Genomic DNA, 27,770 nt, shown 5'->3' on the forward strand with positions numbered 1-27,770 from the left:
TCATGTCTGTCTGTCTGTCTGACTAAATCATATTTGTAATTTGGCAAGGCCAAGCTTTGAATAGGAAGGAGGTGTAAACAGCAGAAGGTTAGATGGGCAATAGAGGAAGGTCAAGTCTCCATTCTTGAGAGATTTAGAGCTAATGAAGATATCAATAGAAAAGGAATTAGAGACATGTCGGAAGCCAACTCCCTGTGGTGTTTGGGCTTCATTAGTTCACTCATTGCAATCTAAGAGAAAAGGGGTGGGCCGGGTTGAGGGTAGTGCTAGTTGCAAGACTAGTGACGAAAGTGCCATCGATCACCTAGGAACGAACTTATGTCCTGGGGGCTTCCCACAGTGACGGCAAAGGAATGGAAGGTGTTGGGGTTACAGAGGCAATGAGACATTTTTTTTTTAAGATCATAGTCAACTCAAGGTAGGAACAATTTATACCGTAGGGTCAGTGCTTTCAGGCAGGCTGTGTTCTGGTTCTGTTTAATATTGTAGGGATTTTTTTTTTTAGAAACAATTTTTTTCTTCCTGGGAACTTTTGACACGGGTCCATCTTAAAAGAAGCTAAAGTGGGAGGGTGAGTGAGTACCAGGAAGGGGAGAGGGAAAGAAGTATCCTGAAGGTGGGTGTGCACCGTCCTGAAGGCTTCTCCATGTGACAAGGCGAGCTGGTCCCCAGGCTCCACGGCGTGGCACGACACCATGTCCAAAACAGCCTGGTTGCTGTGTAAAGAGCTGGGGATGGCAAAGGCGTGGTTGGAGGGAGGAACTCTGAATAGGAACCAAAAAAGAGCATCCTTGTGGGAAAGACCATGCGTAAAAAAGCAGGGAGACTAAGTGTTAGGAACCAAGCTCATACCGTGACCCTCCACAGCGGGCCCTGGGTTTCCTCACTTTACCCATTGGCTCTGCACTCTCCGGAGCTGCCTGAGAGGTGAGAGAGATGGTTTGTGAGTTAAGTCCCCTTCTGGCTTGAGAATATCTTTTCCATATCAGTTCTTTGGAATGAATCTTCCTTTCAGTTCCTGTAAACAGTTTGAAGATGCTGTTTTAGAATCATTACAGTAACGCTAAGAAAGGCACGGGGAGTAGTCAGCCGAATTGTGAATATCTCCCATAATGTCGTGTGTGCGACAATCTGCTTTTAAAAAAAAATAAGCTAATAAAAGTAAGAGCTAAATACCAAGCAAATGCTTCCTGAGGATGCTAAGGAGCATCACAGCAGCTTTCCAGACGATGAGGCCCGCGCCCCTCCCCAGCTGCTGCTCAAGGTGCGTCTGGGCTTTGCGAAATCTGACACAGCATCCGACAAATACCATTCCCCCGACACTTTTATTACCCCCTTTTCCTGAAAGTCATAACCTAACACCAGGAAAAGAACTCACAGCGACGTCTCATCTGTCTCCACTGTTTTGCCTTCTGCATGGAATCTCTCACTCAGCCCTTTTCAGCTAAGGTCTGAAATTCCGGGTGGAAAGTGTCTCCATGTCTTTTAACTTTTTAATTTAGCAGCACTCACTTGGCCTGAGAAACAATCACACTTAAAAAAAGAAAAGAAAACCTGTTAGCAAATTACAACCCGAGTTGGTGTTTGTTGCTTGTGTTGTTTGTGTTGCTGTTGCTTTCTCCATTGTACAGATTTTCTGTTTTGACTAACAGTATAGCAGAAATGGAAGTTCTTCTCCTTGGAGGTTCCTATAAAATGAGTTGCCTTCCTCCAGAAAGCATCATGTATTTGACAGCTTCCACCATGATAATTGATCTGTAGCATTCAGAGGTAGCCTTTGACAAGGCTTGAGGCAGGGCACACCCAGCCCTTCAGATGCAGCTGCGTCCTATTTTATACAGATGTAAAGTTGTTTTTTTTTTGTTTTTGTTTTTTGTTTTTTTTCAAGACAGGGTTTCTCTGTGTAGTCCTGGCTGGCTGTCCTGGAACTCGCTCTGTAGACCAGGCTGGCCTCGAACTCAGAAATCCACCTGCCTCTGCCTCCCAAGTGCTGGGATCAAAGGCGTGCACCACCACGCCCGGCTTTTTTTTTTTAAGATTTATTTATTTATTATATGTAAGTACACTGTAGCTGCCTTCAGACACTCCAGAAGAGGGAGTCAGATCTTGTTATGGATGGTTGTGAGCCACCATATGGTTGCTGGGATTTGAACTCCCGACCTTCGGAAGAGCAGTCGGGTGCTCTTACCCACTGAGCCATCTCACCAGCCCAGATGTAAAGTTTTATGATCTTCAAAATCCAATCACAAACACAAACTTGTTTCAAGTTGAGATTGGTGGATCCCTTTCTTCTGACATGGGAGGTGGGGGGTGATTTCTTTGAGCTCTGTGAGTCATATTTAGTCCGACTTCACCAATGGAAGTAACAAAGACCAGCGCTGCACTGATAAAGAGAGGCCTGCCTGTCCCAAACGTGCTCAACCTTCAGTTCCTGTCTCCCCGTGAGAATTCATTAGGATGTAGTTAGTACTCATGATACTGTTTATTGCTGTACGGCAGCCTTCTATATCAGTCATCAAAATAACGGCAAGTTTCATTTAGGTCAGGTATATTTTCTTTATAATTTCGCAGAACAGTCTCCGTGTCCTCTGGACATTCGGTGAAGGCCAGTCAGTGCATCTCCAACCTTTACTGGGTGCTGTCCACGTGGAGCGCTCAGTAAGGAAAATGAACATTCTCCCCGAGAGAACGCCCACTTTTCTGTTTGTTTTCTCCTGTGTTCTCCGGTTTGGAATCTGCGTAGCACAGATGTCCGCTGAGTTAGCAAAGTGGCTGACCTCATCCTGCGATGGTAGGAAATCTGACTTTCATTCACCCGCCACAGTTCAAGACAGGATTCTGTCCTTATGTATTGAATATTGAGCGGTCGGTCCATCCCCTTGAGGTCCATCTTGTAGTGACTTCACACGACGTCCCCCAAGACCTGTTAGAATTCCACAACCCAAGGGAGAACTCTTAGCTGTCGGAAATGTCTAGAGCCATAGAGTAGCTCTTCTACCAGCCTCCATTCTGCCTGGCCAGGGCCAGTGCTGTAGCCCCTGCTTCACTGTTCCACGTGTCTCATCTGCACATCAGATTTCTACAAGAGCGCTTCCTTAAAGTTATTAGAGTCACTGCCGTCTTTTCTTAAAGGCGTTCAAGGACTCGGCGAGTTAAGACACAACAGGAATCCTTTTTGGATGCGATACCAGCTTCCTTTCTCCTGGTCCTAGAACACAGCCTCAGACTGCGCCCTGTTCTTGTTGACCATCTGCAGGCACAGCGGTTGTTGACTGACCCTGCAGCACTGTGCATGGGCTTCAGACACAAGGAGGAAAGAACCGGAAAATTTGGAGGGAAGCATGCAAGACACTCAATCCACAGACTCATCGGATAAAGCTTCTTGCTTTCAGAGTGGCTGGCTGGATCAGTCAGGACCCAGCAAGCCAGCCATAAGAAACACTTACCTGAGCAGGAGGAATTGGTGGTTCCACCAGGCTTTAAACTTACCCAATAAATTCCCATCGCTCTCTGTCCATACAGCTGGATTCTAGAAGAACGTTAGAATTTTATTTTAAAGTAGAGGTTTGAATAGCTAAAAGATTAAAAAGCGGTGTGATGTGACCCTTTGGTTTTGAGGAATCCCACCCTTAGGTCACTCATGCTGACATTAAAGGGCCCATTTTAATGTTTTATAAGCAGCATTAGAAGAAATGAAGTTGCATAGAAAACTCAAGCTGAGGTAACCTTGATTGTATCTTGTTATGTAGACATTTAGTTATATAGATACCCTGGGAGTATAACTTGCTCCTGGACCACAGGCTCAAGAGGAAAGGTGGGGATACCCGTCATGGGACTTTGCACTCACACAGGCTAATAGCTGTTAGCAAGCTCCTCTGAGGAAGAATATGGTTTCCGGCAGGACTGGGTAGAGAGAGGCATCATATCCTGTCTGGCTCTGGATGAACGGCTTCTCTCTGTGTGAGCTTTCATTGTGGTGTGAGCTGGATGCAGATGGTGATGCATTGTCTAACTGGGTGGTAAGGAAAACTGCGTGCCTGTATTGGCTGGGGTCACAGGAGTTACCATTCAGTCCACCATCTCTGTGGCTTTCCACTGTGTCACCGCACAGTCTAGTATGGGGGTGGAGGGCACTTGCTATCCCAAGATCCTGATATTTTCTATCTTACTGCACGCTCTCTGGAGCCGTAGGGCCTGCTTTGTTCAGGTATTCTTGAAACGCACAAAGAGCACGCCCACAACCTGGGGCTATTTCATGGAGAACCCCAAGGGAGAGATGGCGCTTTTCATTATTTGTACCCCATCCCCAAGATTGAGGACCTAGCCAGACTCAACCACAGACACACAAGCTGTGAGGTGTAATGATGCCCTTTGCGCTGCAGGAGGAAGGCTCAGATGGTGCTCGAGTGTAGATTCTGCCACAGTCATCAAAGGCACCTGCCCAGGACCTGGCACAAAGGAATTAAATCGATCTGTTTGTTTGCTTTGTTTTTGTTTTTATTTTTTAAAACAACTTCCAGAAGCCCTCTTAAACAACTACAGCATTGTTGGCCATTCTCACAGCAAGTCAGATCACAAAAACCTCAACTCATCTTTTCATGGAATTTATTTATTTTTGTTTTATCTAAGTGGTTTTCATGTGTGCAGTACCCATAGACACCAGGAGAGGGCATAGGATCACCTGGAACTGGAGTAAAGTAAAGTTGTCAGCCTGCTTGTGGGTGTTGGGAACTGAATCCTAGTCCTCTGTAAAACCAGCCTGTGTTCTTAACCACGGAGTCGTCTCTCTAGCCCTAGGGCAGCTATTTCTGCACAAAACAGTAAAAACATAAATCATGAGAGAAAACTAAGCAAAATACAAATTTGGAGCCAAAACAAACATACCAATCGTGTGAGAATCTTTCTTCTAACCCATGACTGTATCCATACCTTGTATGCATGGGGAGAAGGTGTTCTAAGTTTGGGCTATTTTACAGAAAAAAAAAAATAATAATTTGAATATGATAGCCACCGATCTGACCCTCCAAAATTTTTAAAATTAGTTGCAGGGAGTAAGGCTACGTCTTCTCATAAGATTTTGCTTTAACAACCGAAACAACAAACTGTATAAGGAAGGAAAAAAAAAAAAAAAAAAACAAGCTGAGAAAGCTCAAAACAGGGGAAAAAAAAAAAGTGATCTCTGTTATAAGTCACACATTCAAATCCCAGCTATTTAAAAACAACAAAGAAAGAAAGAAAGAAAGCTGTATATACTTCACATATACTTCAATTCCATTAATAACAGTAGTCATATTTGAGCAGCAATTCAGGACACTCCCTGGACCTAAGACCCTGTAGTGTTTATTCCGAACATCTTCAAAAACAGTTATCATTTCCCAGTTTTTAAAGGTTTAGGGAGCTGGGCATGGTGGCGCATGCCTTTAATCCCAGCACTCGGGAGGCAGAGGCAGGTGGATTTCTGAGTTCAAGGCCAGCCTGGTCTACAAAGTGAGTTCCAGGACAGCCAGGGCTACGCAGAGAAACCCTGTCTCAAAAACAAAACAAAACAAAACAAACAAACCAAAAAAAAAAAAGATTTAGGAAATGAAACGTTGGCCAACTTGTTCACAACTCCATGGTCAGAAAATAAAAAGATGGTAGATCTTTCCTGATTGAACCAAGATGTGGAACAACAGAAGTGGTAACCCAGAGACCAGTCACTGTCCAAATGAGTGAGCTGGCATTGACCAGTGGACTCCAGAAGCCACGGTTCCTTGGATCGACATCAGCTCCCTTCATCCCCTGATGCTATTGGACGACAATATACCAGGCCTGCGCCTGCCTAGCATCTTGAATCTGAGAACCATAGCTGTTTGTTTAAAGCGCACACACAGGCCGCTGCTCTCATCTTTCCTTCTCTTCTTTTCCTGTACTGTTTCACCTCTGCCTCCAACTCCCACCCCCACCCCCACCCCACCCCTGCCCCATATCAGGGTAGAAAATGCTAATTTTACTTTGTTTTCTGTTCTCCATGAGAAAGTAAGGGGGCTCGGGCTGCTCTGCACCCCATTGGGTGCCAAGATGCCTTGGCAGAAAACAGGTAATTTCTCAGGAGGACTAGCTGCTCTCACATTTGTGCAAAGGACTGCACATACCTAAGGTTTTGCAGGCAGCACCACATTCATTACAGTGGCTCCCTATTTCCTTCCAAGCCCGGCAGATCCGACCGGGAGGGCTTCTGCTATTTACTACGAAGTTTATTGGATAACACCTTTGGCACACACCTCTGAGACTTACAGTGTGGTACTTGAAGTTGTTAAAGAAAGCTGTGTGACTGCTGATTTTGGCAATATGGTTCCTGTCTGCACAGAGGCTGACAGTGATCTGTAACAAAAGCCTCCATCCGGAGGTGTGACGAGGGCTGTATCGTGGCCCATACAGTTGCCAAGGAGCTGTTCATCCACACCTGCTGCTTCTAAGATGGGTCCGTGGCGTTTTCCTCCCCGAGCGAGGACAGACACAACACGAAATAAAAAGCCCAATGGAAGTTCAGATCTTAGAAAGCCACTTAATTGTACATCCACTTGTGCAAATGTCACTGCGTAATTAGAGAATCAATTCTGTCTTGATACTTTTAAAGTTTAATGGACCTTCAAAAGGCATGCTTTTTTGTTTGTTTGTTTGTTTGTTTGTTTACTGTCTACATCACCAAATTACAACTCCTCTACTTGAATGCAGAGGTTCTAACCGGTTCCTCAAATTAAAAATATATTTCAAAAAAAAATCTCATCTGGCTTGGGTCCCTAATATTCTCTCCAGTAAGTCAGCTCCTGGGTGACACTTGCCAGATGCCAGTGTCTTCTGCTGCTGTTTCTGTATAGCCAGATCCCTGGGGCTTAGCATTCACAAGTGTTCTGGCCTGCTTCTGCTTCAAAAGCCTTGTTATCATCCTCAATGTTAATTGCAGAAACTCTGATACATTTTAGAGACATCACCTTCCCATGTTGCGCCCCCCACCCCACCCCAATCAACACCATAGTCGTTTGCACATTTCTGTAAATACTTTCAAACACTCCCTGCCAGGTACCCTTTACAGCATCTACCTGTTCTGATGGAGGTCTCTTTAATTCCCTATCCTTGGAGGCGTCTCTGCATTAGTCTCAGATTCATTAGTAGTTAGGCACTTGGTGTCTAGCTTTCTTGGCAGTGGTACAAGCTGAAGTCTCAGCTATGCCTTGGCCATATGGTCTCATGGCATAAGCCATGTGATTTCTAAGAACGGGTAACGGGAGAGTGTCTTTGCAGTCTCCGTTCAAGATTGATAGCTCAGGATCTGCAGCGTGTCTCAGCACGGTGCTACCTCATGTCTGTTTACCCAGAGTGTTTTGAGGAATGTGGCTTCCGGTTTTTGAAGGCACACTCATAAAAGATGGAGCTAGACGGCCCCCTTCTCTCCTCTGGCAGAGGAGGTCGACGAGTGAGGGACCCGAATGGTGTTCCATCCTTCTGGAGACAGGGCCGAGAAACAGTGCATCCACTTCTGAGCGTCAAGGAATCTTCCTCATAGCTGTTCTTCTCAAGCCAGACTGTGGCCCAGGGCTGCCCTGCTGGAGCAAAAAGAGATGGAAGGAAATAAACTGGTGGCCTTTTTTAAAGAGTCCTGTTCCTTGACGTCAGCCCCTGGAATGGCAGTGACGTGGAGTCTATAGTGTTACTATGCTCTGGGACATAAGCATTAGACTTTATGTGTGTAGCCAATGCCACAAAGTCGGTGTGGGTTCTTAGTGCATATTGGCGGTGTCTGAGTCGGGACTCCCATCTCTGAAGAATGGAGCTCTTGTCTTCAAAGCATGCACACCTTATCTCTCCCCCTTACAGGCTCGAGCCGATGGAGTAATTCTCCATTAAGTCTTCTGTGTCGGAATTCCTAAGAGAACTTTTTGATGATTCAGTGTATCAGCATGTTCCACTAATCTTCATATCTGAAGTGATATCAGAGACACGCTTAGTAAGTTGCAGCTCTCAAATAAGTTGCTACAGTCAGGCCTGAAAGGCTTTTGTCGGGCACTTCCAGAGGCCCGCTTCCCTTATCTCCTTAGTTTCGGGGCCTTCTTGAGAGCAAATGGCTGAAGCTTGTCCGAAGGCACAGGATTTCCTCTCCGGTGCTTTTGTTCCCCCAGAAAGAAGAGAAAATGAAAATAGTTGTCTTCCCTTAGAGATTGAATCTGAGGCAAACTGAACCTCTATGTCTCCCCCATGCCAAGCGTCCCTCCCCGCCATAGGCTGTCTCCTATAGAGCAGTGTGATGACTGAATGTCACTGGCTTGTGTGAGAGGGAGGCCACATCTCCCATACGCAGATCAGGCTGCAGAGACCAAGGACCAACTGTGGTGTACTTGAAGAGTTTCCAGGGTGACTTGCCAGTCCTCCCTCTATAATGCTTTGTGCCTCCTTGGGATGTTAAGAACCTTTGAGTGCAAATATTTAGGCTCTCTGTCACCTAGCCTTTTCCTTATTCCAAACAGGAATCTCTACCTTAGCCAGGTGTGGTGCGCACGCCTTTAATCCCAGCACTGGGGAGGCGGAGGCAGGCGGATTTCTGAGTTCAAGGCCAGCCTGGTCTACAAAGTGAGTTCCAGGACAGCCGGGCTATACAGAGAAACCCTGTCTCGAAAAAACAAAAACAAAACAAAACAAAAAACAACAAAAAAAGAATCTCTACCTTTATTTTGAAGAATCCTAGGTTAGGCCTGTATTTGCAGGCCAGGCTTAGAACCAATACCTTAAAAGGTGTGTAGCTTCCCCCATCCTAGTTAATACTTTCAAAAAAAAATTAATACTCTATGTTCTGGGGCCTCATTTTCCATCTCTCTCTGTGTTCCACATTTTCATTCTTCTTGTAGATACAGCCAGGTTTGGTTTTAAAATATTCTCTTAATTAAATCTGTTCTGAGCGTTTTATGAGTTTTAGAGCTTCTACTTTAGAATAGAAGCCAAATTGGGAAGCAATGGGTGAACACACAAAGTCAGCCGGCAAGTCAAAAGCCAACTCGAGAACAAAGTGTTTGATCTTTCTTCCTCAGTGCACCAAGAAACTCAAAGAATGTGTCCCCTGTTGTCCCAGATGAGAGGCTCCTCACAGGCCAGTGTCTTAAGAGAATAGAGAAGCAAGTTTGATAGTGACATTTTACATTTCTTCCAATTATTGACGTTTGTTACAACTGAAGTAAGCCAACAGGAGCAGCTAGGATAGAAATCTCTTACTGGTTGGGTCATAAAAATACAAGCTTTTAGAAGGGACAGATTTTCCTAGAACAATGTAGATATTGTTAAAACTGTTTAGTAATATATGTTAGGCTATAGTTTTCTAGGTCCTTTTTCTATTATGTCCTCATCGTCTATGAATCGTATCAACTCTTGCATGTACTAGAAACTTAGCTTATCGGTAAATCCCACACCCTGGAACCAAACCTGATCCTCCCCACACACGTGCAGCCCACTTCCCAGGGTTTCATCCTGTGCCCTGGCAGCCCAGAAGTCCGTTTGAGCCTGGTTGTCTGCCCAGAGCACAGGGCCTGGTACATAGCGAGGATCTCAGCAGACTGAATAAATAGAGAGAGAGATGTCCTGCCTGTTTGTAAGGATGCCTTGCCTTGCTGGAGCTTGGTGTGACTAGTTCTGTGCTCTACCATCTTTGTCCAAAGAGCAAGGGAAGGACAGAGAAGAGAGGACTACAGTCCTTGCCTCTTCTTCTTAGTAGCTGGTTCAGTGAGCCCTCACTGCGCATCTGGTCCACACGGGCCCTGCTCCAGATGTGGGGTGAGCCAAGAGAGTGAGCGGGCATGGTTTGTGAAATCTCTCTGAGACCCAAAATCTGCCTTCATTCTGGAAAATGCACGTCCCAGTAGGGGGATGGAAAAAGAATCAAAGGAGGTGTAGACATGGGCTGAGTAAGCCATCCGTGCTTGAGGCAAGGGACGTCAAAGAAAGGGGGCAGAAAGAGGTTCCTGAATGGGCCTGTTGGGTAAGTAGCAACTGAGGCACAAAAATTAATCATGGTATACTGGGGAGAATAGCAAGTACTCTGGGACGCTGGGCCCCTGAGTGGTAGGACAGAAGCTTTTGGGCTAGAGATGTTTTCCTTAGTGCTTGCTTCCCAAGTTAGATTGCCAGTCATGGGAGGTCAGAGTCTCTGTCTTTCCTTTATTATTTATTTATTTATTTATTTGCGTCTATTGGAAGTTTCCCTCCAGGGAATGTTGACAATCAGTGGCATTGGAGTTGGGTCTTTAGCAAGACTGTTTCTTGTAGTGTTGACGGAGGATGGGGAAAGTGCCAGCACTGGTCTAAGCACTTTATATACCTGCAGATGAACTCTGGAAAGTAGGTATTATTCTTTTATTTTTAGGTATTATAATAATTATTATTATGCCCTAACTTAGAACCAAAGGCTTAGAGCAGCTAAGGAACATACCCAACATCAAGCATCTAGTAAGCGGTGAAGCGGGAATTGAGTATAGATGACTTGACCTCTGACCCAGTTAACAATGACAGTGGACTGCCACCCGCAGGCAGTCAGGGAGAGGGCCCTAAAACAGAGGACACAGGGTTGATGAAAACAGTTAGATTTGAGGGATTGACTGTACTCCACGTGGCTGGAACATTAGAAGCGCAAGAACTTCGTGAAAGATGGCCACCCTGTTGTATAGTATAGACCTGTGGCTCATCTTTCAAGTCCTTTCCATCATTGATTAACATACCAGATGGTATTTTACTGGATTTTTCCTATGTGTGTTGTCTGTCTTCCACCACTAAAACGTAAGGGCCAGGGGTTTGGATTTATTCGGATTTCTTCCCTGCTGGGTTGTAAGCTTTCTGGAGGGCATCTAGCATTAAATCCAAGTCACCCAGGGGTCCACAACCTTCGAACGATTTCTGGCCTCTTGGCGACTCATGTCATTTATGGGCAGCCACCAATGAACCCAGACCATGTCACAGGAGTTAGGTCCTAGAGTGTCTAGTGTTGCCTGTTGCCTCAGTGATTGTAATGAAGAGGCCCCAAGGTACAGCAGCTTCTGTGGAATACTCTCAGCGACGGCTTGCTGACCTGGGTTGGTTTTTGTTTTGGACATGGAGGCTAGGCCTCCTTCCATTGTTATTAAGATACCTGAAGTCGTGTGCTGTCGTTTCACTTTCTGCTTTTAGAGACAGCTTCATGTAGCGTAGGCTAGCCCTAAGCTCGTTGAAGCTTGCTTTGAAAGCCACCCCTTTCTGCCTCCACCTCTCAAATGCTAGTCTTACAGGCTGGTACAATGAGATGGGCTCTCTTTTGCTGTGTGTAATCATTGCTCTTTGACTGAGACCCACTGCTTTATTGTTGGGACTATTAGCATGTCCCATGCAGACCGACTATGCACTCACCACATCTCATCTCTTGCATTTATAATTTTGATAGAGTCTTTAACCTCGCTAGGCCTCGGAGTCCTTCTGAAATGAGAGTAGCATCTTCTTCATGAATGGACGTGAGGATCCATGCATTTGTATATTGTTTTAAGTCTTAATATATAGCACTGGTGTTTAGGCTTGAGACATTTCCCAATGGACTTCTTAGAAAGGAAGGCGGAAAGGGAATAAAGGCAGACACTAGTTCTCTTATCAAGTTTGGTCAGAGTCCTTCAGCTAACTGGGCTCTAGTGTTGCTACCTTTAGACTTCCTTCACCATCTTGGAAGATGATTTTGGAGTGTTGCTAGAGTTGGTTGTGTGGTGTTAATTAACATGCCCAGTGACCTCTGATATGTAGAAGATAGAACTGGGTAGTTCAGTTAAAATCCCATTTCCCTACAACTCTAAGGAGGAGGTGCAAACTGATCCACAGAAGAGAAGACTCACATCTGACGCAAAGCCATCCCAAGCATCATTCGCTTCAAATAGCAAGGCAATTGATCAACCTGCTAGATTTGCTAAAAGTGCTTTGCTCTAAGATTCATTTTTCCTTTCTGTGATATGTAAGCACCTATTCTTAAAATACATTTCAATTGAGTTTCTTACATTGAAATGCCTCTTTTAAGACTAGAATCATTACTCCACAGTGAGAATTTTGTCAAACACTTTTAAGCCTCTAAAATAGTAGGGCTATCTTAAGACAAGCCTCGGCCGGTGGGTGGGGGTGGGGAGGAGGGCTTGGTGTGCTCTGTTATGTGGTTATGGCCAGCAAAGCTGTGACCATGTACTAGTGCTCGACCCCAGGCAGAGATGCTGCCCTGCTCATGTCTGCCTGGCCCACTGCTTCTTTCTACAAAGACATGCAAATGACTTCATAAGAAAATAGTAACCAAAAATCAAAACAAAAGATCAGGGCATAACACATATCCCTACCCTCCACCCCCGTGTGTGTGTGTGTGTGTGTGTGTGTGTGTGTGTGTGTGTGTATGTTTTACTGGACACTAAACCTAGGGGCCCTGCTTCCTAGGCTCTGCTTTCCCATGGACCCATATTCCTAGCCCAGGAAAGACATTATAATAACACCAACTCTGGAAGGTCCATCGCTGCTCCAGTTGACTTTAGTGCCCTGAATCTGGGGGAAATAAAAAAGCCAAAGAATCATGATCTCTGGTGTTCTTCTCTTTATAGGAAAAGATGGTAGATTTGTCTTCAAAGGAAAATAAAAGCACAATTCTCACAGTTTTTATCCCCATGGGAAATACTGAGTAATCTAATAACAAAATCCCACGTTCAGTGTAGTTTGGGGTCATTTGTTAGTTAGGCACAAAATATTGTTAGACTCGATATCAGACGTAAGCCATAGTGGGGAGAAACTCGACAAACTGAACATCACTGAAATCAGTAGGCATGGTGTTGTATCACTTGGCCAATAAGCAAACGAGAAGATGCTCACTGTCAGTCGTCATCAGAGAAATGCAAGCGCATACCAACGCACACTATGTATTAGCGTGGGTAGGGGTTTAAAAGCCTGACTCTAGATAGTGATGGGACGCACGACAACTGCAACTTGTATGTATTTCTGGTGGGAATTCATAGTGGTGTCACTCTGAACTGAAGAGAATTCATTAAGATCCTAGCATTAAAACGCCATGGAGTAAAGAGACTGTGTAGCCTCCGGCAGGCTGAACCTGACGTCATAAGAAGACCATGCAACACCCTATGAAGAACGATCCCTTTGAGTGATCTTCTCTCAACCTCCCTCCTTGCAAAAGGCAGTCTGACAGATCAGAGGCTGGGGGGGGGTGTCACTTCCTGCTTGAGGACAGAAGAATCCTGAGGGATTTGGAATTGCCTGAAAGGTCTCCCACCTTCCAGAAATGGGCACGCTATTGTGCTTTAAATACTCTTGGTTGCCCTAAAATTTAAATTCCCAAAACGTTTATATAAGATAAAAGCCCATGTTTCTTAACTAAGATGATTTAAAATCATCCACAGATGTTTCTGTCACGAGTAGATACCGTTGTGGAGAGCTATCGGCTATTGCTTTCCCATTGGGGACAACATGCATTTAATGATCTTTCTGCTGTGCTGTGGGTGAGCATCGGGTATGTCTGCCTGTAGGGTGCTTTTTTTTTTTTTTTTCCTTTAATCCCCTTCCTACTCTTTGGTATATTTGAAAATATATTTTTACTTCAGTATGTTTTTTGAGGTATAAGAAGTATGGGCACATGTCTCAAGTCCAGTAGTCTAGAAGCATATAAAGAAATGTTCATAATTTCCTCTCTCTATTTGCTCTGCAAAGTTGCAACCCAAAGTTATGAGTTTGATGCGGTAACCTCTGCACTTTGGTCTGCTCGCCCGGTTTCTCTAACTGTTCACAGAATATGCCAGACTTACAGGTATAAAGTTAGTGAGTTCTTGATCAAAGCCATATTTACATTTAATGGCAAGGAGGAGAAAGTCCCCCTTATTACAGCGGATTGTAGCATGCGTGTTTATTTTGACATGACAGAAGGGAGGGCTTATGTAGTTTGCACTTCAGAATATCATAAAACTCAAAGACCCACCTGCACCCAGAGCCCTCCAAGTCCTGAACCTGGCCAGACTTGATAGGATATGAGAAGTGGATATTTTCTGATGATGTCATGTTTCTTCCTATTTCAAATTTGTGTGTCTAATACAAGTGTAGAAAGGTTTATTAGTTTGGAGACTGGCTCCAGTATCAAGTGTGAGTCATCCTCTATACCAGCGGTTCTCAGCCTCCCTAATGCTGCTGTGACCCTTTAGTACAGTTCTTCATGTTGTGGTGACCCCCCCCCCCAATAAAACTATTTTAATTGCTGCTTCATAGCTATAATTTTGCTACTATTATATATGATAATGTAATATCTGATATGCTGTATATCTGATATGGGACCCCTGTGAAAGGGTGGTTTGACTCCCAAAGGGGTTGGAACCCACAGGTTGAGAATCCGTGCTGCATACCTTTCTCAGAAGGCAATGGTCGCATCCCTTTTCCCACAGTACTCACAAACAGAGCAGTCATCTTGTCTGTGGTGATACCTCCTGTGGGTATTGAGAAGTCTAAAGCAAGATGGGTAACTTTTAAAGAAAGGGGGGAGGGCTGCCTTCTGTGAAAGAGCTTCCATGGCAATGATATTTGAGATATTTCTAGATGTTCCAACCTTCCCAGCTATCTCTGGAATACTGTGTGCAGAGAAAATTTTCCATGTTTATGAGATATCATTAGCCCAAAGACTAAGATTACAGTAAGGAAATATTAAGTCTGTCTGTCTGTCCTTTTCTCCGTGGCCATTCTCTTCAGTCTTCTCCCCACCCCCTACCCCCAAAAGCCAGATACACATGCAGGAAGGTATACACACCCATGCATACCTTTTAATGACTTTGTTCTTAAACTACGAGACCAATAATTCTAGATTCAGTCTGTGAGCAAATGGGCCTTGCTGCAAGGGGTGTCTAAGAAAGACTTTAGTATTCCCATTTCACAGATGTGAAAATAGATGAATGCGGTGTGTACCAACACAGAGAAAAGAGTTCCAAGGCATAGTGGTCACTCAGTAGTTCAGTAAGAAGCAACTCCCCTGCTGGGAAGCCATCCTTCTCGCTAGCCTCACGTGTAAGTAAGTAGGTAACCTGGAAAAATCACTGCATCCTGACATCCAGTTGGTTAATCCTTTCTCTGTCAATCACTTCCGTGCAAGCTGAATAGACTATAAATTCACATTTCTGGAGCCACATGGTCAAAATAGCACTTTATATTCAGTGTGAAATTCTTAAAATGAAACCCAGCTGGCAGATGGGAGGAAACGGAGAGGGGGAATATTGGGTGTGCAAGGGGTTCGTGGTTCTTCCAGAGAGCTCTTCTATGCTTTGTGCAGATATTGGACTATTTTTAAGCATCTATGATGCAGCACAAATGCGTTTCTTTAACCTGGACTGTGTGTCTCATTTGTAAGGCTTCATAAAAGCCGCGAGAAGCAGAAGCAACCCCTCCCTTCCCATTGTCTTGCCTGCAAAGAAATTTTGCTCATTTAGACAACCGCTTTTCACGTCTTTCATAAGTGCTAGGTAATAAGTTGTGTCTTTTGGTGCTTGAAATAATTCCTTGCCTTAGTAACTTAATTTGTTAGAGTGCGAAGAGCTGTCTCAGCTCCAGTCTCTTTCCACCTCTGTGCTCAGTCTCTTCTCAGTCTCTTCTGCTTCATCGGCCATAGCCTTTGCTTCCCTTAGGCTGGGTGGGAAGTGTCCTGAGGATTGCCAGGTCATCAGCCCTGCCCTGACCAAGCAAACCCCAGCCTAAAGCATGATGCTTTCTGTTACTGTTACTTCCTGGGACTCTCAGTTCCCAGCTGAAGGGCACCAGAGAGCAGCGCAGCCTGTGGCCAGGTTGCTGCAAGTCGGCCATCTGTGGCGACGTATAAGAAGTCAGATACAAGTATTCCAGCAGCTGCAAGAGATTTCAGATTTCCCAGATGTTTGATGAAAACCCTTTTTTCATTTAACTGCTAAGAAACGTGCAACTTATGGGTGTTGTCGGTCTGGATGAAAAGCTGCGAGTCAAATAAAAAAGAATGCATTTCTCAAATACAGATTTCTCCAGAGCCGCTTTTTTTTCTCTCTTTCTCTTTTTACGTGAAAGAGTAGATTAAAAGTGGACACCCAGAGTTTGCAAATCTGTTTCGAAAATCCCAAGTCCTTTATGCTTAAATGGGATAAAGACAAGCTTTCAGATAACTCCTCCTTCGAAGATAACATTTGTGAGCACATAGCCTGATGTATCGCTTTGCGTTAACGGAAGTTTCCATCATATTGGTACCCACCATGCGTGCACTTTTAAAAACTGATACTATGTACAAACAGGTATTTTCTTGTACTGGCATTTGACAGGTTAAAATTTCAAGCCATATCATAGAATCATCACTATGCAAATGGAAATGTCAATATGAGAAGCTTTTAAGGAAATGTGGTCATTTTGAAATAATAGAAAGCACTAAAATCCCCTGTTACCTAAAGAATTCTAAGTGTGGAACATGCTGATGCAAACCATTGGTTTAAAACACACACACACAGCAGTTTTCCTCATTGATATGTGGTCTTTATGGTTCTCTTTCTGTTCCTCGGCTCCCCAAAACAGGCATAAGTTCTAGTTAGAAAGTCCCCTTTCAAGGCCAGGCAGTAGTGGTACACAGCTTTAATCCCAGCACTCAAGAGGCAGAGGCAAGCAGATCTCTGTGAGTTCCAGGACAACCAGGGTTACACAGAGAAACCCTGTCTCAAAAACAAAAGAAAGAAAAGAAAAGAAAAGAAAAGAAAAGAAAAGAAAAGAAAAGAAAAGAAAAGAAAAGAGAAGAGAAGAAAAGACTATTTCAGATTCATTCAGGATAATTAAACGTTTACTAAAGCAGTATTCATCTGTGGGACTGTGTGTGTATGTGTGTGTGTGTGTGTGTGTGTGTGTGTGTGTGTGTGTGTGTGTGTGTTTTAATTCCATGTCCTTGGACTTCCCTCCACCAAAGGATTTGAGGTGACAGACACGAGTATTGATTCTGACAGTGGACATGTTTTCGTATAGCACCCTGAACATCAGACTGCCGCGAGTGTTAATGACTTCCCCTCCGAAAAAGCTTTTGATTCAGACACAAGGAGAAGTGTACTTGGCAGTCCTGAGCTGTGAGCACACGGCAGCCCACTGGCCTCCTCTCAACTGATAGCTGAACAGTTAGTCAAGTGTGGGTGCAACTGAGAGTATGGCGCCCTAAGTTCAATCAGTAACGCCCTGGGTTTCTTCCCCAGCATTGGAGAAAATAGAAAAAGAAAAGAATTAGTTAAAATGGGAAGTTATTTTTAATTTAAACATACAAATAATACTAATGTTTTCCATACTGGGTCAAGGGGTTTTCTTCAGGGTTTGACCACGGATGTGAGCTCTGTGTTCTGTTTCTAATACTGTATAGACCGTGGCCATTCTCCTCTTGTGTTGGGCTTTCTGTCCCTTTAAAATAAAACCAAGAGATAAACATGCTCAAAGCAATCTTCTCTTCCAGTCCTTTATCAGTTTTGGAAAATGTCTTTCTGAAGTCTAATTCAATAGTAGTTTGTTTTTAATGCGTTGGCTTCGTTGCGTTCTTTGAATACCTTCCATTTAATTTTTCATAGAAATAGACATTATCTTCTCAAGTTCATATTTCATCTGCTGGCATCACATTAATTAAGCTACTTAGTGATAAGAGCAAGTATGATTGCCGTGAGAGTCATGAAGCAACTTGGGGAGCAGACACGGTAGAAAAACAGTCTGCCAGTCGTGAGCATCTGCCATGGTTGTGCATGGCCTGTCGAAGCCCATTGTGTGGGAGGCTTCAAGCATCGTCTTGTACTGGGACAATGGAGACTCAGCTCACCCTAGATGATTAAGAGGAAGCTAATCAACAAAGCCTTTATTCTAACTGTGTATTGTTTTTAAATTAACCAAACGTTGTCCTTACCTGCGATGGCTTTGTATTTCGCCGTCCCTCTCTTATTAAATTAGTCACGTGGACGATATCAGTGCCGCACTGCCTTCTTTTCTTTCAAGTCGTCTGACTTGACCTACGCAGTATCTACCAGTCCCTTCCATTACTATGTAAGGCTTGTTCAAAGTCATTTCTGTTGTCCGCTAGCCGGAAGCAGTGACTGTGTGGTAGATGGTAGCCGTTTTCTTGCTGTAGGAGTCACCGTCTGGTTTGGCTTGGCTCTCCTGATATATGTTGATTATTCACTTTGAACAAAAGGGGCCAGAGGGTGGGAACCACCGATGGCTCTACTGCTTGCTCCGCGCTGTCTCCTCTTCCAGTACAGACCCTTAATCCCATCACTTCAGTGGAGATCCTGATGGCCCCTGCCACTCCACAAGACCTGAATTACTCCCATGGCCTTTGTTCTTCGAGTTTTGATTAATGATCTCTCAGCCTTAACATTGTTTTGGTTTTGAGGGCTGGAGTGTTCTTTATTGAGGGGAAGGGGCGATCTCCCTGTGGAATTTGTAGCAATAACACTGGTCTGGACCCACTAGAACCCTCTCCCCCATAGCCTTTCCCCCACATCGTGGCAGCCACTACCATCCCTAGATATTACTGGGCCTCCCCTGAGAATTGTGACTACTCCTCTTTCCATGATTGATAATTAGTGGCTTCAACTAACTGTGAGATGATGAGGACCCCAGGCCACACGAACAATTCTGTGGGACATATAGTCTGGGACTTTTTGTACCTTCCTCGCTGGTGTACTCTTTATGTTTGTTGTGTTGATCTCCAGACTTGGCTTTCACGGGCTTTAAATTGAGTTCAATTGGTCCTATGCAGGGTTTGGGCTAAAATTCATCAGGATGGTATATCACTTAGCTTTTCTTGCCCCATGCTACCTGCAAGCCTCCTTCTAAGGTCTTTTTTTTTTTTAAGCTGTCAGGATACAAGGCTCCTGACTGAGTTACCAGCAGGGAAAGAAATTCTGTCCTCAAGGCTGACAACATGGCCCCTTGGTTTCAGAAGCCTATGTTACCTGGGCTCCTCGGTCACATGTGTTGCTCAGAAGTTGGCAAACCTCCTGCCTCCACCCCGACCCTGATTTGCCATGCTTTCCTATTCAACAGTTCCTCCCAGTGTTTCTTTCCATTGTGGCTCCTTGATGTTGCCAGATGACAAACTGCTGACAGGAATACCCCTGGAATACTGCTGGATCTGGACGGTGCCATTGGCACCATCTGCTGGCAGCCGAGCAGCTCGTGGCTTGCCATATTTGTCTCCCGCTTAAGGCCCAAGAATTTGCATCGGCCTCAACATCTGAGTGTTGTCCTGTGAAGCCAGAGTGCTGCCACAGCGCCACAGGCCAATGGTGACCATGTTGGACTCACTATTGCTGCTACTTTCTCATGCCCAGCACCTAACTGGGCACCTTGTCCATTGTGCAAACCAGATAAAGTTGAAAATAGAAGCCACTGTTTTTGAGAAATAGTGTGTGTGTGTGTGTGTGTGTGTGTGTGTGTGTGTGTGTGTGTGTCATAATTCTGTCCCTGTAGATTAACTATGTCTGTTGCCTTATATGTTGCTGAGTCAGAGAATCCTCTGTGTTTGGGGAGCTGAGAGGGGTCCAGTGAACTGCATTAGGGCTGGCAAATTTAGATAAGCAGAGAAAATAGACCCAAAACAGCCAAAGCCTATTCTTCGGGTTGTCTGAGAGCAACTGGCTTGTAGTGTAGAGCTCTGTAATCTAGCAAGCTGAATGTGAGGCATAGCCAGAAATCTGTTATGGTATGCAATCCACTTTTAGGGAAGATCAAAATAAGAAATAGGTCCAGGAATTGCCATTCACCAGTCAGCTAACATCAAATTACACAGAGAGTCTTGTAAAAATAAATCTATGGGAGAACAAGTGTGTTGTGCTCTGTGACAAAGGGTGGATCTGAGAAATCCTATGATTCCTTCTCCTTCCTCTCATGCCGTTTGACACAGCAAAGGTTATGGTGGGCATAGACTCAGACCTGCAACGCCTTAGGAGCCCATCTGCCAACCCAAGTAAAGCACAGCTAACGGGACATAATGTTGACCCATCCCAGCCACTGAGCAGACGTCGCTCTGGGTAACTGATGAGTTGTTTTGCTTTTTCCAAGTCCCCACCCCCAACCCCTTTTACTTGATAAAATATAAAACTCATATCTCTTTAGCCTGCATTTTATAATACCAGGATAGCCAGCCAGCCATTTCAATATGCACAGTTAATGGCTATTAAGTTAAAAAAAAAAAAGAAACTTAAAAGAATCAATTTCATGGTGACTGCATCTAGTTAAGCAAGTTGTTTAAGCAACATTTTGCTCGTGTGTAGCAGACCATTTTATAAGTTACTGATAGCTTTACAAGGCAGTGTTTCAGACAAGCTAATTGGTTGTCTCTGATATGTGTTGGGGCTCTCTCTCATTAACCCCCTTTCCTGTCTAGTACGTACTTGACGAGCTCTCATACATACAGCTGAGACTCTTAACCAGAGACATGCTGTGCTGCCAGGAAAAAGTTCTTCAGAGATACTTAACAACAGTATCTGCTTCCTTGGGTCAGTTATAATGGAAAAATATCCCAAACGAGAAAGATATATATGTTTATAATATCCCAAAAGTGTTTGGTACCAAGAGTGAGTGCCCTTCTGCAAGGGCACGAAATAGAGGGATCACAGGCAGGAGGGAGAGACCAGAAGAAAACGATGTGGGGCTGAGCCTGGCTGCCTCTGTAATTAATGGTGTTATAGATCATTATTGAAAGGGCTGCCCGCACCTGCATGCAAAGACAAGTGCACTACAAGGCTGCCTCCCCCTTTAGCATGTGTCAGTGCTTTCCATTCTGAGATAAGAATTGGACTCTTTCTTTGGACACGGATTAAAGGAATAGCTCAGAACACGAGTGTCCTATTGGTCATAGATTTTTTTGGAGTGGTTCTCTTTTCCATGATAGGTTGTTTACTTTTCTGTTTGCAAAACAACTCGCTGCAGCTGCCTGTGGGCATGTGTGTAATGGAGTTTAAACCAATTAGACCTGCAGTTTTGAAACTGTGTATGAGATCAGCCTTCTGCGTGAAGCCTTGATTAATTAGAGCGAGAACTCCTCTTCGATATTCATCTGCTGTCACTTTCATGTGGGGGGGTCAAGTACAAGACGTGGTCTGCGTCTTGGCTGCTCAGCTCTTGATGCTCATTTTTAAAAGAAATAAGGGAGCATCTTCAGGGTGCAGCAATAAATATAGTTTGAGAGGACAAAACAATTTTTTTCATTGTCTGTGTTCCCAAGGGACATAAGGTCCATCACATATGAAAATTTTACTGGAGAATTAGCCAAATCTGTGTTATCATCTTAGAAAATGACGTTTGCCACAGACTTGTCCTATAAGGCCTGATGTCCTCTGTTATTAATTTATACAGGAATTATTTATTATACCGGGTATAATGAGAACGACCCATAGAACTGAAGGGCCTTGACCATGGGATTCAGAGCCTATTAGTCAACCCGAATTATTTTTCTGCAGTTCCTTGGGCGTATTCTTCCTTCAGGTTGCAGCCCAGTGCTCAGCCATTCTATCTGAGCTTCATTGGTTGTGACAGATTGGTTCTGCCTGCTGCGCCCAGAGCTCTTCCTGAGCATCCACAGCCTGCCACAACTAGCCACATCTCACCTTACGAGCCTTGTGAATCTCTGAACCCACTGGCTTTCCTCAACCAAGGTGTAGTTCCACGCGGTGAACACCTGGGATTCTTGGTCTTTAACACACAAAGTTCTTCAGGTGCTAGAAGAGAACAGTTGACTGTCTCTAAAATATGGGACTGGCTAAATATATGCAGAGGAGAAAGCTGTAAGGCAGGTCCTTTGTCTGCAGCCTGTAAACTTAGGGCTCCTGTGTTCTGAAACACACAAATTATTTAACACATTGACTTCTGTATCTTATTGTATGCCCTTAGTGCTAGTGAATATAGAAATCCCAAGCTTATACATGGCATACATGTGCCTAATTAGATTTTATTTTTATACTAGTAAGAGATACGAGTCTTAAAAAATAACATGGAAGGAGAATAGAACCTCTCAGTGTGCTCAAATCAGTCAACAAAAGAGATTAAAACAGAACCATATGTCTGTGTGATCCAAGAAAATAACATTTTAAGTGAAAGATAGAAGGGTCAGTTTCCTCCAAGAGTATAGCCCTTGATAAGTTGACCACACTCCATGGAAGGCCACAGATCAAAGAATATTTGAATAGCACAAAGTGGCCTTGATTAGGGTAGGGAACTAGGGTAAGAAGGGAGAGTGGAGTTAGATCTGGGATGGTAAATAGGATCAAACACTTTGTACAAAATTATCAGAGGACTAATTAAAATATTTAAAAAATTAGCAAGAAGTAGAAGTTGGCTCAGCCTTACGAATCTAAGGAAAAGTGCAATCTAAAGTCAAAGCAGATGGGAGGAGAAGGAGAGAAATGAGCCGGAGTTAAACGGACTAGAGACGAGGAAAACACTAGAGAAAGCTAGGGTACCCTGGGACACCATGGGAGAGAGCCAGCTCCCACAAGCCGTACTCTGACCTCCTACATGGAGGGGAACAGCAATCCTGTACACAGGTGTGGGCACACACACACACACACACACCACAATTCCCAACACTAGCAAATAAGTCCAGCAACATATGAAAAAAAAAAAAAGAATATTTGTGAGACCAAGTTGATTTTATGTCAGGAATGCAAGGCTGATCTCATGTACAGAAAACAATCCACCGACTCCATATCCTCACAAAAGAGGCAGAAGCTTTTGGCCACAAAGATGAACGTATAACCTCAGACGTTTTACTCATAGAAAGGATATAGGGGAAAGGAAAATGTATTTCCACAAAAACTTGGGACAGTTTCATGTCAACATCATTCCCAATAGCTAGAAAGTGGAACCAACCCAAATGTCTGTCAGCTAATGACAGGATCGATGAAGAGAGACCTACCTGTATCCTGGAATATGATTCAGCCATAAGAAGGAGAGCAGGACACAGGACAAGGTGTGTGTGGACGCAAAACACTGAAAGAAGTCAGTCACGAAGTCACTCACACAGTATGTGTGGCCTTGTGTGTGTGTGTGTGTGTGTGTGTGTGTGTGTGTGTGAAATACTCACAATGTGCAAAGCTCTAATGGGAAAAGCAAATTATAACCTCTCAGGGACCTGCTGAAACAGGAGCTGAGGTGTGATTGCTAATAAGGAGTTCCTTTTCTAGGTGGAATATTCTAGAACTAGATAGTGACGTCACGGCTGTGTGAGTGAGAGAGAGAGAAAGAGAGAGAGAGAGAGACTGAATTGTACACTTTAAATAGGAGAAATTACCAAAGTATACATCAATAAAAGATAACAAAGTATCTGTGAAACCAAATGTAAATATGTTTGCTAAAGGACAAGAGATTCCACCAAGTAGTGAAGGGAAATAGAATCTTTAGAGAAGGTATCCACTTATACAATTTATAATATTGTAGAATTTGACAGTCATTGAATAATTTGGAAAAAAAAACCTGAAAGGTTTTCAACGACTTAAGGATATTTTGACCACTACACATCCTAGATGTTTTAAAAGGATATTCACTAAATGTGTTGAATTGATAAAATATTGCAATACTTATTTATAAATGGACCTAAAGAGTCTTATGGCTACCCTGAATTTAAAAGTCTTATGAATTAATACTAAAATTTTAAACTGACCACAAAGGTTCAAAAGAAAAAAAAAAAAACCTAGGCTTTAGGCGGTATTCATTCAGTAAATTCCTTCTAAAACTGCAAGAAGAGGTAGCTAGTATTTCTGTGTACTAAGAGCCATCCCTAAAGGACACCAAAATCCTCAAGGTGACAGGTGACAAGACAGCATGGGTGTTGGGGTGTTAATAGGGGGCTTGGCTGAAATGCTCCCTAGACCCTGCATAGCTCCATGAAGACCAGCCAGGCTGGTCATGAAGAGAAAATAGAATATAGCTTTGCTTACAGACAGCCAATCTGCCAGCTCCACTCCACTTCCCACATCTGACATCATAACTGGAGCCTTGGCCACGTTGGGAACAGCAAATTCCCCATCCCACTGACGTGTGGGTCCAAGTAAGGCAGAAGTGATCCGACGGGATCAGATCAAACCATCCCAGAAGCTTGGTGCACAGACCACGGGCTCCTGTGCCTACCTGCTGCCAAGAACACAAAGTGGGAGGTTCTAAGCCAGAGGGTGGACGGTGAACATTCCTGGCTGTGTGACATGCTGTCTGTCTCTGTGGCAATTACCCAAATTTTCAGTTGTAGCATCAGAGGGGCCATAGATAATATTTAAGTGAGCGAGCATGCCCTCTTCCACTAAAACTTTATTTGTAAGGAATTCGTGGTGACTAGGCATGGTACTGATGACCCACAAAGGCCGCCGTGATTTTGGTTCCCCCACCACCACCACCACTCCCAATCTGAAGTGGTTTTTTTTCTATACCTCTAAGGTCTCCTGTTGAGATAATAGGACTCCAGACATGTTGTAAAACGGTGTTAGGCTGGGGAAAGGCATGTGGTCCACACTTCTACTCTCAGCACTGGGGAGACAGAAGCAGGTGGATCTCTACAGTTTGAAACCAGCCTGGTCTATACAACAAGTTCTAAGCAAGCCAGAGCTACCAAGCAAAACCCTACCTTAAAAAGAGTCTTGTGGAGAGATGGCTGCCTTGCTCTTCCAGAGGATGCCCTCTTCTGGAGGTTGCCGAGGTCAGATGCTGCAAGGATAGGGGAGGAGCTTCAACTACCAGAATACTAAGTCTCTTCCGTCAATCTGAGGAGACCAGAAGCAACCTACCTACCTTTGCCTCTTGCATGGTGACCTAATAAGCAGGGTTTTGTTTGTTTTTTTGTTTTTTGTTTTAATAAGACAAGCCCCTCAGGCATATTAGGAAATAGAGGTAGTTTGTGCTCTACTTCTAGATTAGCAGATTAAGCACATCTGGTAATGCCAATCAGCTCTGACTTCTCACTACAAAGAGCTGAGATCATTGTCTTGGGCCATTCTGGGGCATGCTAAGTTCCCTATGCAATGGGAACTGGGTTTCTATATAATTATTGTTGTAACGTGTAACAACATCCTGTACACAACAGAGGTTACTGGCTTGGGAAGGAGACTTATAACAAAGGCAAGGCTTACTCACAGGTAATAACCTTATGTCATTTGTCTGCCTTGTGCTCATTCCAAGGTCAGGCAGCTCCACTGAGTGTGAGCTTCCTTAAGATGCTGTATCTATCGTGAGCACATTACCCACAGTCCTCTAGAAAGCAAGCATCCACTCTCTGTTTGTACCCCCATTAGCAACACTGAATTGGGGACACATCAGTAGTCACTCAATAAGAAGTTAGTGTCCATTCTGTGCAGCATCATTGCGAATGTTGCATATCGATTTTTTGATTGTGTTGTTTATTTATGTCCTTAATGACTTTTGTAGTGCCTTTCTAAGGATTTCAAGATCCTCCTAGCAGTACACTCAGGACAGCTGTGCAGCTCTCTGTGACCAACCTTTCTTTGAACAGGCTGCCAATAATGCACTCTGAAGAATCTTAATGATATCCCACCACTATCTCCAGACTTACCCAGGAGCGCACGGGCACAGCTCTCTCAGACTCTGGTGAGGGTGACCAATTCAAGCCAGGAGCTCCTGTAATCAAGGCAGCAGAGCTAGATAAACCCCTTAGCAAGCACACAGACAACAATGTGTTTTCTCAATGGGTAACAGTTTAGCAGCTGACCCTAGGAAGGAAAAGAAAAAGACTGGTTAGTTGCATTTAAAGATTGGGGGGGGGGGGGATAAGAATACTGCAAAGGGTTGCTGATTTCATGACTTAACGTAGTAGTTCGACGTCTTCATCCCCAGAGCTGCAAAGAGAAGACACGGGGTCAGCTGTTGCTAGTCCTGGTACCAACAGCCCCCAACATGTGACTCAGGAGGAAATTTACAAGTATCACTGAAAAAGGTTTCTTTCTCCTGTCATAACAGATGAAGAGATGAAAGCCAGGGGCTGAAGTAGAGATGAACAAACTCCCATTTCCTCCTTAGCAGTCATGGGAAAGGCTGGACAAAACTGCAGTCAACACGGGTCCTCTGGACCGTTTAGAAATGGAACAAAGAGATTAAGGTCCTATATCCCTAACTATCTCAGAAAGCATTGTTAAGGGATGAGTGCAGCTCAGGGCTGGGGGACTTTCCTAGCATATATAAGCCCAGAGTTTGTTACCAGATCAGAACAAAATAGACAAACAGCAAAAGAAACCACCCGTGGTAATCAGTTGGTGTGTTTAAAACTATAGGAAAACAACAAAGGGTTCCATCACGATCACTAACTCGCTTGCGTTCCCAGCTAACCTGCGCTTCTATATACAAAGTCCCACAACTGCAGTTTTTGATTTTATGGTTTTTTTGGTTGGTTTTGTTTGGTTTTGTTTTTTGAGACAAAGCCTCCCTGTGTAGTCCATAAGTGAGCCAGGACTCTCAGTGTAGACTAAGCTAGCCTTGAACTCATAGACATCCACCTGCCTCTGCCTTCTGATCGACAAGACTAAAGGTGTGCAGCACCACACCGGGCACAGGCTGTGGCTCATTCTCCAGGCTTTCTGGTTCTGAGGTCTTCATTCTGTCAACAGTATTAACAGCTGACCTGCCATGCCGGGCTTCAGAGATGAGAAAGAATACACTCCTATTTCTCAAGTCCCGTTTCCCATAACAAAGGAGCTGATCTGAATAACCCTATCGCCTTCTATTGGAGTCAGCTGTTTTTCTTGCTTCTGGTTGAAGTATAGTCACAGAGCAGGGATGAGTGAGAAGTCCTGCATATTACTAACTGGCCCTTTATGATCGTTAAACAGCCCAGGCCTGGGGTGATAGCCTGCAATCCCAGCTGGGAGCCAGAGCTGCGGCCAGGCTGTTGCTGCTTCTGCTAGGGATTCTGTCTCCACATTTTACAGACCTCTGTTCTAACCTCCTCAGTCAGCACAAACAGCAGGCTTGCATGGGTGGCTTGTCCCAGCGCACCTCTGCAGCCTTTACATAGCCTCTTCAGTCTTGCACAAGGGATGACAGGTGACTGAGTGGCATTTTTCAGGAAACCGGCCTGTACGATCTAAATTACCAGAGTTCCGTAGAACGCTTGAGACCCTCCACTACAAGTCATCATAGCCATCCACAGACATAAGAAAAACCACTCAAAGTCTGCTAGTGTTTCACAAAGGAAACACCTGTGGTTCTCCTAGATATGGGGACGTACAGGAGAAAGAAGTACTCAATGGCCCCAGGCAGTTATGAAAGGCACCACAGGGGCTAGGTAGACAGTTCTCAACAGGCCAGGTCCACCCAGGTGATGTTTAGGCATCAGAGGATAGGATATAACATCTTTAGCTTTCGCAATTACCAACGGGTGCTTGTGGCATTTAATTCTCCAACATGAGAGATGACGTAGTTTGGTGGACGGCACGGTCAGTCCCACATGATACGATGTTCCTCCCTGACTCTGTCTTTAATGTCTAACCACACTTTCATGTGGGTCAGAGCTCTGTTTATAAATAGCCAAGCTCAGAACCTAAATTTATTTCATGTAAAACACAAAGTAAGCCATGTTCTAGCATCCCCCCCCACCGACCCCCACCTGAGCTTACCAAAGTATACAAGAGAAAACTAGGTCGCCCGTGGGCACATACATACTCCATGCATGCCTTCATAACAAAAACAGGAAGCAGACGTTTATCACTATAAGTAAAAGGAAGTTTGCAGGTGTCAAAGAAGGAAAGATC

At 44.3% G+C, this 27,770-nt stretch overlaps 1 protein-coding gene and 1 long non-coding RNA gene across 6 annotated transcripts in view; one reads left to right on the plus strand and one right to left on the minus strand.

Moving 5' to 3' along the window:
* Arl15 (ADP-ribosylation factor-like 15) overlaps positions 1-27,770 on the plus strand; it is a 362,957-nt gene that overhangs the window by 329,378 nt on the left and 5,809 nt on the right. The gene's annotated exons all lie outside the window — the stretch shown is intronic.
* Positions 465-27,709, minus strand: A430090L17Rik (RIKEN cDNA A430090L17 gene). Its single transcript, NR_045836.1, has 14 exons — positions 27,636-27,709; positions 25,580-25,862; positions 24,638-24,717; positions 24,444-24,540; positions 23,961-24,153; positions 22,940-23,013; positions 21,633-21,858; positions 6,277-7,583; positions 4,682-4,808; positions 3,848-4,448; positions 3,490-3,529; positions 1,379-1,533; positions 853-1,018; positions 465-728 (listed from the first exon to the last, which is right to left on the minus strand). It is a non-coding gene; the product is annotated as an RIKEN cDNA A430090L17 gene (long non-coding RNA).

This window comes from Mus musculus, chromosome 13 (genome assembly GCF_000001635.26).
Source record: "Mus musculus strain C57BL/6J chromosome 13, GRCm38.p6 C57BL/6J".
Taxonomy (NCBI): Eukaryota; Metazoa; Chordata; class Mammalia; order Rodentia; family Muridae; genus Mus; species Mus musculus.